Source organism: Phoca vitulina, unplaced genomic scaffold (genome assembly GCF_004348235.1).
Source record: "Phoca vitulina isolate PV1807 unplaced genomic scaffold, GSC_HSeal_1.0 scaffold31, whole genome shotgun sequence".
In the NCBI taxonomy this organism is placed as follows: Eukaryota; Metazoa; Chordata; class Mammalia; order Carnivora; family Phocidae; genus Phoca; species Phoca vitulina.
The window spans coordinates 9,483,492-9,498,083 of NW_022589734.1; the positions used below are offsets into that span (position 1 = coordinate 9,483,492).

The 14,592-nt window shown below is 37.6% G+C and overlaps 1 pseudogene; it reads left to right on the forward strand.

Moving 5' to 3' along the window:
- Positions 1-425: 425 nt before the first annotated feature.
- Positions 426-14,592, forward strand: part of LOC116644890 — a 122,551-nt pseudogene continuing 108,384 nt past the window's right edge.

Consider the following 14,592-nt stretch of genomic DNA (forward strand, 5'->3'; position numbering starts at 1 on the left):
TTTTCTTTCTTCCTCCTTTGCCTGGCCTATGTTTATTGAACTCTGTAGAATGCCAAGACAGCATTTGTAAAGGGGGATTTATTTAACTGTGGGTGTGTTGTACAAATGCAATAATGTGGCCCAACTCTTGTTTAATTTTGAAGGCTTTCTCCTAGACAACATTGCTCATAATGGACGGTTCAAGCCAAATTATCCATTATTGTTCCCAAAGTTTACAATTAAACTATCGATCAAAACTGGCAGTGATTTCTCCAGCAGCCTGAGCATAGAAGCTGCTGAATCGCATCAGGACCCGAGTGTGTGGAGGCTGAAGAAGGGAATGCAGACATACAGACGGGAGACTGACAGACAGACACGCCCTCCACCAATCACCCTGGGATCCAGCCCTTGGTAATTTTTCTTGAGCCAAGAAACAGGCTGCAACCATGGGTACGTAGTGTGCTTGTATGGTTTTAATAGCCAGAGGTCCCCGCAATTTGTGACCCCTATCCTTGGCTGTAAAAATTGGAGTTTAACAGGTTCGGCTCCATAGGGAACCAACCTCAGCTTTTAGGCTCCTTCAGACACTGCAGAATGCATCTTTTCTGGGGAATTCCACAATAAAATGACTGTTATTTATCATTACAAACCTCTTTATCATTTAGTCAATAAAAGGCCTCTCTTTCTCTCACTTTTTTTCCTGTGGCGTGCTCAGAGTCAGAAATCGGTATTAGTCTCCCCTGGCCTGAAGGCAGGAGATGTCAAAAGCTAAATCATGATCTACCCTGGCTTCCTGGCTAAATTGTGTATGAAGGCCTGAGGCAAAAAGGTGCACATGCTCATTATTTGAAACAGAGATTTTTCCCCCCTTTCTTTTAGTTTTTCTTTCTTTTCCTCTTTCTTCTTTTTACATATTGAGACATATAATAAATACATGTATGACTCAGAAGACATCGGACATGAAACAAGGCAACAAGAACTTAACGTGTCACCTTCATAAATTTTCTGATCAGGAAATAAAAATGTGGATTGTCATTTAAACAAAAAAAGAGCAGTGGATTTCACCTCTTGAACTTTTTGATCATAGTGGGGGGGGAAGGGTGTTGTTTATGATTGAGTATCGGTACTAGGTGGTTTCAAAATGGAGAGCAGAACTCAAGAAAGGCAGATTTTTAGTTAAGCATTATTGGTGTTATTTTTATTTGCACAGAGAAGCAAACGCAGAGTTCCTAGTGTGGACAGGTAAGAAGGATCCTTTGCTTTGCATCTGCAAACAAGTTTTGCCTCTAGGATTCCCTCACTTCCTATAGCTCCTTCTGTGGCAGCCATGTGGTGTGAGGTACCAGCATCTCAAAAGGTCAACAGCAATGTCGAGGTAAAAGTGTCTCTGGACAGAATGCATCCGGGGTACTTCCTGCAAAGCCAAATATCCCGAGTAAGGTCGGAAGCATCACACTGAACATAAAGTACAATTTGGTGGACTTAGACCTCCTTTTCATTGAATTGCTGTGGGGATGTGCTCTCTCCTGATTTTTGCATGTGCCAAATAAAGACAACACTCCACAGGGGTATGAGTATGTTTGTTTCTTCATTGTCTTATTTATTCAGCGCATAATCTGAGCTCATCCTAGGTGGTGGGTACTATGCCCGTGATGGGAATACGGCTGTGAAAAAATAAGGGGATATCCAGCACGATGAGATGGACCCAGGAAAATCTTTTAATGACTGCAGTTATATAGAGCCATGGCCAATTCTTTCATTTATAATAGGTCAATTTACAAATGAAGAAATAAAATTTCATGGTATCTCTGATGCTAAAACCTTGCTATTTCCCCCGTCTATATAATTCCTAGAGGAAATAACATGTAGAAGTATAGAAACCAATATTTTTAGAGCTGAAAATACTTTAGAGAGACTCTTGTTCGATAGTCCTGTTTTATAGGGGAAGAAATTAGGGCTTCAGAGATTAAACAACAAACAAAAATTGTACAAACTTTCAACTAGCAAGTGCAGTGCAGGGGTTGAAATTTGGATTCCTGTCCATATGTCCTTTACAATATCTTCAGTCTTAGGCTTTTCATATAGCACTTACTGGTGATGCATTCAAAGTTTGCTTGACGATGGCAAGAAGACAGAGCAAAAATGTTGTCTTGATTGTATCAAATAGTTGGATATATTGTTATCATTTGCTCATCTGAGTTCTTAAAGATAAGCAAGAATGTAGGTATAGGGTGGCTCAGTTGAGGAATTCAGTTGAACTACAGATTATATTAATTTTGGAATATATATATATATATATATATGTATTTTTGCTTCACTTTGCTATTGGGCATGCCCCTAAAAGTATTGATGCTCACTTATTATCCTTGACACAACATGGACTAAGATTAAAAGTATCTGTTTTAATTCTGCCCTTCTAGGCTTGTTTGGCCTATGAGCTGCTCTTTGACATAATCTCTAGGATAGAACAATTGTATAGGATTCAAATCTGTAAGGCAGAAGAGCCAATCCCAAAACTAACGTAGTCTTAAACAGGCCCTTGCTAATCTTTGAGGCTATCTCAACAAGTTTTGGGGATAAACAGATTACGTTGTAGGAGCCCAAGAATGTGTACAGCAGAACTTCCATTATAATGAAAAATGATGTGAAGTCAAATAGTTTCTCTGCCTTCTCACCAGACCATAGGACTGGCCAAAGAAAATCAACCACAGTTTAAAATCTTCCAGGTATTAATTTACTTGTATTCGAAACAATGGGGAACATTTCAAAATATTTACCAAAAAAAAAAAAAAAAAAGATTGCTTCTAGACTGAAACCTTATATTCTCATCTCAGAGTGATATCTTATGACAGGTTACTAACCATTTAAAAATGAGATTGTTTGTGATAAGGACACAGATGGAAGATTTAGCAGCACCTTGTTGCAGACAGTACTAAACCATTTGTCTATTCTTCTGCCCTGAGTATGATATTCAAATCAAATCTTGCCTTTAAAGCATGCAGGATTTAAAAAAAAGAAAAGAAAAAAATATATTTTTGCACCTCTCATCTTTTTTCCTTTTTCTTTTTTGTTTTTGATGTGATTAAGAGAAAAAGACTGTAGCTTGGGCCTACCAGCTCTAACTTGCAAACTACAACAGCCTTTATGTTCTCAGTAATTTAAAAAAATTATTCAAATTTTTTCTCAAACTTATAATTAGGCCTCTTTTATCATTTAATTCTAAATCCACATCTCTTAGGTATAGAGCAGTGGCTCTTCCATACAGCCAATAAATGAAGAACTCTAAGAGTATCCATGAGTTGATTTAGATGTCTGTCACTTTATGTCGTAAGTGCTTATTTTAAACTCAGATTAAGCATGGGCTTCCTTGGCCACAAGTGGCATGGTGCTTAAGCATGTATGGTCCAGCTGCCTAATGAAGTAGGCAGATACCTACCTCAGGGTGGCAGACTGGACAGTGACATTGGAGCACCTTTCTTAAAACTGATGAATGTATTTATGGTGGACAGTCATTAAAGTAACATGGCGGCAGGGCGCCTGGGTGGCTCAGTCCATTAGGCATCCGACACGGTTTCGGCTCAGGTCATGATCTCAGGGTCATGAGATTGAGCCCCACACGGGGCTCCGCACTGGGCATGAAGCCTGCTCAAGATTCTCTCTCCTTCTCCCTCTCCCCTCCCCCCACCCTGCTTCTCTAAAAAAAAAAAATAAAGTTAGCATGGTGGTTTTCTGTAGTGGGGTCGGAGGGGACTGCTTCTGCCATCATGTGTGGGTGCTGGGGTAGTCTTCACTGTGACCTGGGCCCCCAGCTCTGCCTTAGTGTGCCCTGATTCCCTTCTGAGTGTGAGCTCTTTGAGAAAAGGGTGTTTAATAAGTACTTTTTGGATTAAGTCAAGTTTGGCATCTTGATGGGCAGAGGTAGACTGTTCACACTGATAATACACCGAATCCTAACGGAGATGCTGTTTGGAATATTCTATCTTCAAACTTTTTCAAATCCCAATATGTAACTTCATAAAATTGTTGATGGACTACACTTCTGAGATGGATGAACAAGGGTTGTTCATACTTAGGTTCCCAAAGATGGTAATAAATTTTAAATATTTAAAAAATACCCAGCAGGATTTTAGGTTATTCTGGCTAAATACATTTTACATTATATACACATAAAATGTTCATGTGTGTTTTATTGAAAGTTCCCTTAATAATCACTATAATTTACACAGTCTGGAAATTCCTTTAGAACAGAGTAGTTCTACTTTCTGGTAGATGCTACCATTGTACTCAATGATTATTTTCCCTTCCAGTGAAAAGATATGCACCCCCCACTGCCGCCTGACTGTTTACCTCCTGTAGGCTCCAGAAGTAGGGCTTAGTTATGTGACTTGCTTTGCCAATGACAAGTGAGCAAGTAATCATACGACACTTGTGGTGGAAACTCGATGAGCCATCGAGTGTTCTTGCCAATTCTCTTGCTTTTTTTTCTCTGCCATGAGAACAGTATGTCCCAAATAAAGAGTGCTCCTTCACTCCAGAATTTTAGATTGCACGACGAAGAACCACAAAATCTTTAGCTTCCAACATTCGACACAACTGAAAAATAAAAGTTGTTAAAGGCTACTCACATTTTGAGGTATTGTTTTGTAGCAAAAAATAACTATTATCTTAATTAGTATTCATTTTAAAAAAGGATAATTTGATTTCCAAAACACAGAGATACAAAAAAGAGATACAAAGGAGAAGAAAAAATAAACAAAAAGGGTCCTTATTCCAGAGCACAGATAACCTTTGTTAATGTATATTTATAGTTTAGAAAATTCAAGAAGAGTTTATTTTTAATATATAATTTAATTATGTTATGGTAATATGTGCCTTTTACTGTATTTCTTTAAATATATTATGTGATAGTTATATAGCATTATCAAATTTGTCCTCATTTTTTTATGTGTAGTTTACTTGACATTACTGTGTGGTTAATATTTGAAAGAGAAAAATGATGACAAATGGATATCTTACTGTGTTTATTATTTACTTTTCAAAACTGAGTATACTGCCAATGTTTATAATGTCTATATTAAGGAAACATGTTTCTCTACAAGAAAATTGAGACTTATTATTCTGATATTGTTTTAATTTATTTCCTATAAACTAAAATAAACTTCCATTCCTTTGTAATGGGAATGACTTTGTTTGCTTTGTTTATGTTTTGTTTTGGCAAATAATCATTTGAGAATTTAAAATTGGCCTGACACTTTATTCCAAAAGATGGGTTTCTTCAGAGAAATTTCACTACAATTCCACACCTAACTCTTACATACAAATCTTTGTGGTGGATTTGCAAAGTAATGCCAGCAGAAACTCTTTCTTTTTATTTCTCAATTTTTTCACTCTTTATATCTTGCTTGTCAATAGATATTTAATTGTGAGGGTCCATTGCATTTTCTGCATGCGTGTTGCTGTATGCATAGAGTACTACTGTTGTAAACCTTTTGTTTTAGAATCACTGAGGGACCAATACCTGCTGGTGATGGGCTAGGGTGATCGAGGATATTCAGAGTGTACGTTTCAGAGCTGGACCTCGTTTTCAAGCATTCTACATACAAGATATAGATGGATAGATGGATATATAGGTATAGAGGTAGACATATAAAATAAATAAATAAATATATATAATAAGTTCTGTGCATTTATATATATTATAAATAAATTAAGAGTGAGTTTGAAAAGTATAAGTTCCTATCACATTGTCTTGGACTGTGATCATCCCAGATCTTGTACTTATTTTAAACATCATCACAGCTGATAGAAGACTCTTCCTAGAGCAGATTATTGTACTTAACACGGTATCTAGTGCAGTTTTCACCACTGAAAATGTCCAATTTTGTATATATGTACCATCACTCCAAATTCCTTATAGTCTTTGAGGACAAGAGCTATGTCTTTTTCATCTATTTGTGTGCATCTCTTAGCACAGATCTTGGCTTATAGTGAGGTTTAGTTAATAATACATTGTAATTATGATAATGTGGTATATTATTAATACAGTGGGCCAATCAGAATTACAAAGAAATTCGGAAGCTTTCCAAGTAATTTTTCACCGGGTGTGACCAAGCAAAGTTAAGATGTTCATTTATCGGAGATTTCAGAAAGTGGACCCATATACTATGAGGCTGGTTAAACTAAATGACTTATACAGTTTCCTCTGACTGTTTTCTGATTCAACAGGTAATAAATTTATTGGTAGGGATGGTGTTTTATGTTTCTTGGTATCACTAGTCTCAAGTTTTTTCCTTCATGGCAACTGCTCAATAAATATTGTGGAATGTAATGATAGGAGGCCCCTCAGATAAGACAAGATCAAGAATAGCTCAAGGGCTCACTTGTGGGACTGAGAAGAGCTTAGCCTTCAGAAAGAACCGATGCAAAGTGGTGCCTTTCAAAGGGGTAGGTGATGGGAGGTGGCTGGGCTCAGAGGTGCAGATTTAGAAAGGAGATTATAAGTTTGATCTTGGACTTGTTGAAATTGCTGCTCTGGGAGAAGACAGACAGTAGGTAACTGTGTAATGGGTCTGGAGTTAGAAGGGGACTCTGGGTTGGGAATCTGTAATTTGGTAGGCCCGAGGTCCAGTCTTGGCTCCAATTGACACTGACTAGTTCTGTGGCCTTAGACAAGTTATTTTACTACTGTAGGTCTCAAGTCCTTATCTATAAAGTGGAAATAAATCATTTTGCCTACGTTTCAGAGTTGTTATAGAGATATTCTTATAGTGCCTCCTGCATAGGATCATTTACTCATGGTTTCTTTACTATTGTAATTGTTTTCATGATTCGTTTTAATTCTAGTGAGAACTGTCCCAGTAAGGTGAAGGCAGAAACCATATTTTGGTGGTTGAAATGACTAAGATTATTGACTAATCCTTTTAAGAAACTGAGAAATGGAAAGATAAAATAACTAGATGCAAGCAAAAGAAACCTTTTTTTTTTAAAGATAAGAGTACTGAGCATTTTTATATGTTGAGTTGAAGGGCCCAGAAGAGAGGAAAAAGTTGAAGAGAAGAAGGAGTTAAGGGAGCAGTCCACTGCAGGAAGGAATGAGTGAATGAGGGGGCAGAGTCCAAAGAAAATCTATAAGAATGGATTTGGTCTAGCAGGAAAGGTGAAACATTTTGGTGATGGAGGGTCAAGAGATAGAGGCACAGGGAGTGGGGATGAAAGGGTTTCTTAGCTTGCACTGTGTTTAAAAATTGAAATTAATTAAATGGCCTGCCTTATTAGTATTCCAAATTTGGCTTATTTTTATTACTTTACATGGGGAATTCCTCACTCCTTTCTTTTTTAGGAGACTTGATCATACTTGATTCTCTAAATAACTCTGGAGCTAGAGGGAGGGAATTTGATATATTTGCTCTTTTATTAGTGAAGAAACAGCCCCAGAGAATGAATGTGACTTATGCCAGATGAGGAAGGTCCGTGCTAGCTCTGTAACTGGACACAAATCCCACTCGCTTCTGTACTATGCACCTGCTATTCCATCCCATCATCATTTGGCTCTGATCTCACTTTGGAACCTTACTTTTTAACTCTGACTTCTAGGTTTAGCATCTGAATTTTGTCTCCCCTCAAAGAACCTTGGTTTTCCCTCTCAGTCTTTTCCTCTCTGGCCTTCTGGATTTTACTTCTTATTTGTCTGGTCTGGTAAAGTAACTATGAATTCAGCCCTACAGTATCAAAACCCAGACTTATCACATGGCTAGATCCTTATCAGGCTGGTCTTGATCCTCTCTCTGCTTGGTGGGGTCAAGATGGTTTTAATTTGCAGCTAATTAAAGTCAGAAACTGAATTAAGAAGTAGGTCTCCTAAACAGACTGGGAGCAGGGATGTATATCACTATAATATACATTTGTAGGTACTTGTACCTGCTAGGTTTAAGGGGACAGATACCAACGGAACACTGTCATTTAAAGCTTCTACAATATGAATAGGGCTTGGTTGCTTCTACATAGAGAGTGATCTGAATGGTTAGCTGATCTTTCCTGAATTCATTTGTACCTACCTATTTCTGAAGATAAATATTCTCGCAATCTGCTTGGACAACGAGATTGCTTTTTTTTTGATGTAGTGTTCCATGATTCATTGTTTGCGTATAACACCCAGTGCTCCATGCAATGCGTGCCCTCTTTAATACCCATCACCAGTCTAACCCCTCCTCCCACCCCTCCTCCCCTCTAGTTTGTTTTTCAGAGTCCATCGTCTTTCATGTTCGTCTCCCCCTCCGATTTCTCCCCCTTCACTCTTCCCCTCCTATCTTCTTCTTCTTCTTCTTTTTTTTTAACATATATTGTATTATTTGTTTCAGAGGTACAGATCTGTGATTCAACAGTCTCGCACAATTCACAGCACTCACCATAGCACATACCCTCTCCAGTGTCTATCACCCAGCCACCCCATGCTGGAGTGGTGGGGGGTGGGAGGAACGAGATTGCTTTTATTTTGACTTCTTTTCCAACATCATTACCTCTGCTCACTGACATGCTGGTATTTATTCAAACTACACGTTGCTTTGTATAGTGTTTGAATGGCTTGGTCTCAAGTGTCTCCATCCCACACTCAGGCAACACTTCCAACCAACCCACATGCCCTGGCATCCAAAAAGCTATCATTTAAATTCTGTCTTGTATTTTCTCTGTGTGCCTGAGAACAGTATGCTAAATCAAGTAGTATTGAAATTATTAACACATTTAGATAGTATTTGTCCTTAGCAATGGTTGGTTGATTAGGCATCATGAGAAATATGCAAAGAAGAGAAGTAAAGAGACCCTCTAGTCAAATTCAGAACATGAGCTATACCTAAATCCCAGGGAACGGAGCTAGCTATACCTAAATCCTAAAGGAATGGAGAGGTTAGGCCCAGAATCTATTCTAAAAACAAACTAAAATGATATGCCCTCGTGGTTAAGTAGAATTAGAGTAAGAGGACCTCAGACTTTCCAAAGTATTGTAACAAAACTAAGAAACTCTAATTTTGTAGTTACATGATATTCTGAATTTGCAAAAGTTTGGTATCTACTTTAGAATAGAAATTTTCTTATGCTTGCAGATGATGGCTAGATGCCAGGATACCTGATTTCTATTTCAATTGTTTTCTTATATTTCAGATGTGACTTTGGTTAACCAGCTCCCAATTGTACTGGTCATCTTGCATTGCAGTTACTGTAATAAAAGCTGAAAAAATCCACTAAAGCTGATTGAATGTACTGTTTTTTTTTTTTAATTTAATCCACTGATGCTTGTTTTATACTTTATGTTTCAGATCTGAGTCTGTTCCAAATGTTCTTTTCTGTTCTACAGTTAAAGTCACTTCTTATTCCTTTCCCAGGGAAGAGGGAACAAACATGATTATATTGTTTTTTGTTTTTTGATTTTTTTTAATCTTTTTTTTTTTTAAGATTTTTTATTTATTTATTTGACAGAGAAAGAGACAGCGAGAGAGGGAACACAAGCAGGGGGAGGGCGAGAGGGAGAAGCAGGCCTCCTGCTGAGCAGGGAGCCTGATATGGGACTCGATCCCAGGACCCTGGGATCATGACCTGAGCCGAAGGCAGACGCTTAATGGCTGAGCCACCCAGGCGCCCCAAACATGATTATATTGTTAAGTCTATTTCTTTACTTGATCAAATTTGCAAGATAAATGTTTATAATATTTTTCTGATTAGAAAAGTGTGTTATAGAAGTTTTAAAAACATAGAACAAATTAAAAATAACTCATAATTTCACTTTTTGGAAATAACATTTTTTATTTATACACTTGCAGATAAATGTGATGTCTTTTCTTAGGGTAGAAATAAATCCTTGGGTTAGTTGATTTTCATATTTTTATACATCACTTTTAATGGTGACATAGTATTTTATCACTGTATGATCTTCAATTTCTTTAACCAGTTATTGGTAACCATTTAAAATTTAATTCCTTTATAATAACTGTATAGTGGATATCCTAGTAAATAAATCTGCTTGTAGTTATCTGATTAATTTCTTAGTGCAAATTCCTAATTGAATGTAAGGATTCTGTTCATAGTATAATGATTATGATTTTGGGTTTTAGAGTCATACAGACTTAGATTACATATAAGTTCCACCAAAAAAACAAACCAAATGAAAACAAAACAAAAAAAACCCCACATCAAAACATGCCATATTATGGAAAGTCTCCTTAATCTCAAACTCTCTGAGCTTTGGCTTCATCATCTATAAAATGGGGTACTTCTGGTTACCACAGAGGATTGTTGAGGATAATAAAATGCAACATACTTATGTTTATAAATGCATTTCATGGTTGCTCCTTTTCAGGGACTGCTTAATTGTATTTCGTGTAAAATTTCAGTGAATGTTTACAATGAATCTATGAGGTAGGCTAGTTAAGGTTATTACATGGTCATCTTTATTTTATTATTTTTTATTTTTTTTATTATGTTATGTTACATTACTTCATTAGTTTTTGATGCAGTGTTCCATGATTCATTGTTTGCATATAACACTCAGTGCTCCATGCAGAACGTGCCCTCTTTAATACCTATCACCAGGCTAACCCATCCTCCCACCCCCTCCCCTCTAGAACCCTCAGTTTGTTCTGGTCACCTTTATTTTTTTATTTTTATTTTTTAAAGATTTATTTATGTATTTGAGAGAGCGAGAATAAGAGAGAGTACATGAGAGGGGGGAGGGTCAGAGGGAGAAGCAGGCTCCTCGCCGAGCAGGGAGCCCGATGCCGGACTCGATCCCGGGACTCCAGGATCATGACCTGAGCCGAAGGCAGTCGCTTAACCAACTGAGCCACCCAGGCGCCCCTGGTCACCTTTATTTTAAAACATAGAAAATTTAAATTTTATCATGGGTATATCATCTCAAATCTATCACCTTGTAAATCAGGAAATCCTTTTTAAATTCATCCTTTCCCTTAACATGTTACAGTATTTTCTTGTTTGACTTCTTATTTGTAACTGTTTGATCATGTGGCTCTTAGGTGGAGTTGCCAGATTTAGCAAGTAATAATGTACAGGCTGCCCAGTAAAGTTTGAATTTCAGATACATGACAATTTTGTAAAGTATAAGTATGTCTTATATCTGTGTTCTCAGTACTCAATGCCCAGCATATTGTAGCACTGGATGCTGATTTAATTAATAATCAAAGATTATTGATGAAGAAATACATCTGGAAGAGAAGAGAATCTGAAAAGAAAGAGGAACTAAAGAGAGATGCAGAAAGGTGACGAAGAGAGTCTTGACAATTACGCCTCAAGTCAACTCTACTCTCAAGTTTTAACAAGATTTTCTTTCAACTGCCCAAATTCCTAGGATTCTGTTTCTCATATTTTTGTTTTGTGCAAATAGTTTCCACTTGGGAGAGGGAGAAAATTCACTTGAATAACAATGAAGAGACTTTAATAGAAGATAGTTTGGCTCAGGCTTTAGTCTGTAATTTATTTATGGCCCCATGGGATCATCCTTATAAATTATTCCATATCTCTCCTCTGTCCTTTTTATAAGGCAACTTTTGTCAAAAATACACAGTTTTACAAACTTCACAGATTTCCATCTCAATCAATTTATTTTTATAAAACTGTAGCTCATGCACAGATTATATCAACAGCTACAGGATGGGTATCTATCATTAAGCACAGAGAAGAGGCCAGTCTCATAAAAATAACCTTGGATTGGGGTCACCAAACTTGGTCCTGAAGAAAGGGAATAAACACTGGTCTAAGAATAAAACAGCCCAGAATCCTTCTTGGAAAGAGAATGTACCTATTATCTCAGAAAATACCTTACTGGGCTTGATGGTTGTGGCAGAAATGGACTCCCTCCTCCACAGCTCCATTTCAGGCCATTCTGGACAAGAGAAGCTAATTTGCGTTAGGTCAGAAAGTGAGAGGAGCTTTTGATAGGGGCTGGGAAATTTGAAGGAAATCACCTTCAAAGGACTAGTGAAAGACAAGAAAATGCTACTGAGACCTAAGACTTAGCATGTTCAGAGGAAACAGGGAACAGAAGTGATATGAGAACATCAAGGCTAACTGTTCACTGTTTACTATGTTCCAGACATTTTTCTGAACACTCTGAATGCACCGCTAATTTAACCCCTGCATAATCCTATTTGGTAGGTAATATTATTTCCCTTTTATAGATAAGAAAACTAAGGCACACAGAATTTAAGCAACTTATTTAAATTACACAGCTGTAAATGGCATATTATAGATTCAAACACAATCTGACTCTGGAAACTTGCTTTTAAACCACTATGCTTTATTGCTCTGAGCCATCGACTATAATCTTGGAGAAAACATTAATTCTCCCACTGTGCATGGGATGGTGACTCTAGCTATTTTATTTTATTTTTAAAAGGTTGTATAACTCCAAATGTCTGGAGGGCTTGGGACTGTCCAAAGAGTATTTAATCAGGTTATGCATAGATTTATCTATTTATATTTGACTATTAATTAACTGGTGCCCTCAACTATTCTATAAGCTCTGCCCCTGTTCTAAAATACAATCACTGTGAGCCAAATACAGAGACGTTCAGTTATTTATTATCCGGTCTTTAATATGGGTAAGGGCTGAGAGAAAATTTCATTATATGATTTCTATTGTCTTATTAGGTGTCTCTCTCATCCCACCCCTGAAAAAGCAGCTTAGAGGAAACTCAGGGATCCTAGAAGGTCAGTAAATTGTATCAGAATGAGTCAAGAGATGGAATCAAGAGATCTCTATATAACTTGGCTCTCCCACCAATATTTGACTAATATTCACAATGCCAGTTGCCTCCTTGTGTATTTTTGGAAGTCCTTTATGCATCCCAAATCCATAAGATATAAATGCCCACCAATACTTTATGCCCTTGCTCTTCAATATGCTTCTTTTCCTCTATTCCTTCTTCAATTCAAGCACCACCCTCTACCTATTCACCCAAATGAAAATCTTGAACTCTACTGACGTTATCTCTCTATCTTCTGTCAATGTGTCATCCTGTCTTCATTTCCACTCTCACTGCTCTTATTCTGCACCTGGGTGACTGAACCAGGCTCTGAATTAGGCAGCATGACTTCAGGCTAGCTTTCTTCAAATCCGACCTCTGCTCTACACCACTACACTCTTCTCCTCCACCTACTGAAGGAACAGAAATGGCCTGTCCACTTCCATGCTGAACTATCCAGTGTCTGCCACTGCGGAGTCTAAGCAACTTACCATGGTATCTACAACTTTCCATATTCAGGCTCTTGCTGTCTGTGCAGTCATTGTCCTCTTTTTGTTTTATGTTCTAATGCACCAAACTGCTTCCATTCCTCAAGGTCTACGCATGTCCTTGCATCCACACCTAAACTAGTCTCTTTGCTTGTTTGTGATATTCCTTCTCTTCTCCTGATTATCTTCTCAGGGGCTCCTTCATTCTGTTCCTACAGTATGCTGCAAAGTCACCCTAATACCACATCATAAAGAATGTGTCCAAATTAATCTTGTCCCTGTAATAGATGGTACACTTTTCAGGTGCAGGGAACTTACCTTAGTTGCCTCTTCAACCCTAGAGTATAATTTAGTGTCTAGGACGTGGTAAGTGATCAAGAAATTGTTAAGAATCATTAAATGAAATGATCACAAATGAGTCACTTCCCCTTCCAGATCTCATCAGATGAAAAATAAATCAAAAATTACCATTATATATGACAGATAATATCCTGCCTGCTTAAGATTGTAAATAATATGTCATTTTAAAAATCCTCTTTGTGTAAGTTTATGTGTTTGAATGTTCAATTATTGAGGCATATTTGGCACTTTTACCCCATTTTGCTTATAATTTCAAGTTTTACAAATCACAATCTCCAACTCATGTGTGTTTATTTTTATTTAGTGGTGTCAAACTCCTCCTTATATTTGGTTTTTGAAAAAGTGTATAGAAACTTTCAAATCAAATGAATATAATGAAGAGCTTAAGTCGATATCTTTGAAGATGCAACACTGGTTGGCATTTGAGATTTTAAAATGCAACAATATCCATTTGAAAGCAGTGTTAGTAACCTGTTGCACTCATATGTCCATTAATACCACAAGCTCGTAGAGTTTGGAATCACATTGATTTGGTTAAAATACAGAATCAGCCATTCATCATCAAGCTGATTTATGCAAGTTACAAAAATAAGAAGACATATATTATCCTTATTTTTGAGCTGGAAATAGTACCTCTTTTTCAAGATTATTCTAGGCATTAGAGGTGATTTCTATAAAGTGCATAGCATGGCCCCTAGTAGCTCTACTGTAATGTTGATAATGATGCTAGTGATGCCAGTGGTGGAGATGCTGCTGCTGGTGGTGATGCTGCCGGTGGTGCTGACAGTGATGATGGTGGTGGTGATGATGCTGGTGGTGGTGACAGTGATGATGGTGGTGGTGATGATGCCAGTGGTGGTGATGGTGGTGATGGTGGTGGTGATGCTGCTGGTGGTGCTGACAGTGATGATGGTGGTGATGATGATGCTGGTGGTGGTGACGGTGGTGATAATGGTGGTGATGCTGCTGGTGGTGGTGACGGTGATGATGGTGGTGGTGATGATGCCAGTGGTGGT